This window comes from Phalaenopsis equestris, unplaced genomic scaffold (assembly GCF_001263595.1).
Source record: "Phalaenopsis equestris unplaced genomic scaffold, ASM126359v1 Scaffold000860, whole genome shotgun sequence".
Taxonomy (NCBI): Eukaryota; Viridiplantae; Streptophyta; class Magnoliopsida; order Asparagales; family Orchidaceae; genus Phalaenopsis; species Phalaenopsis equestris.
Genome location: NW_018165300.1, coordinates 43270 through 44253, shown reverse-complemented (window position 1 = coordinate 44253; position 984 = coordinate 43270).

The window sequence follows — 984 nt, the reverse complement described above, 5'->3', positions numbered from 1 at the left end:
AGTACTAGGAAAAGTTCCTAATTTTTGGTTACTAAGCGCAGTAGCGATATGTCACAATTGGTTTTCAATATTCTTAATAGCAGTTCCTTGATTTTGTAATTTATTTCCTTGAATTTGCAATTGATTTCCTTGATTTTTGACCCATGTTTAATATCAGCTTTTCCATAGACAACTTCTTCTCCTTAATTTGAGTGTTATTGTTAAATTAATTTGAGTGTTACTATTAAATCCTGGACGATAAGAAGGTCTAAAATAAACATTTTCTTGGTTGGATGAATTTCCTAATGGGTTTACTGGGTTGTTTGCCCATTGTTGATTTTAAGTAGAATTGTTATTCCAATTAAAATTTGGATGATTCTTCCAACCTGGATTATAATAGTTTGAATAAGGGTTGTTGGGTCTATTAATAGCATTTAAAGTTTCATATAAAGGTTGAACATCCACAAATTGCCCAGATGAATTCTCTTCCATTATAGGAGGTGTTGGAGAATAAGTCATCCTATAATGACCTAATTTCTTTGATATTGCAACAATCTGCGAAGCTAACATAGATATTGCATCATAACCATGGATACTAGCTACTCTTTTAGGATTTACCCATTCAGAGGGCCATTGAAAATTATTGGTAGCCATCTCAACAAGCCTCATCAAAAGGTTTTGACATTAAAGAACCACCAGCCGCAGCATCTATAATCCATCTAAGAGATCCTACTAATCCATTATAAAAAGTTTGAATTATCAACCAATCTGGTAACGAATGATGAGAGAACTTCCTAAGAAGATCTTAAATCTCTCTCAAGCTTCATATATTGACTCTCCATCTAATAGTAATTGCTATTGCAAATCATTTAATTTTGAAGATATAATAATTGGTAATGTAGATGAGTCTCCTAAAAACACATACTTCAAGTGGCTAGGCAATACTTTCAACTCCAGTTCAGGTGGGTTTATAATTGACGGAAATAAATTCTTATCAGCATTTTC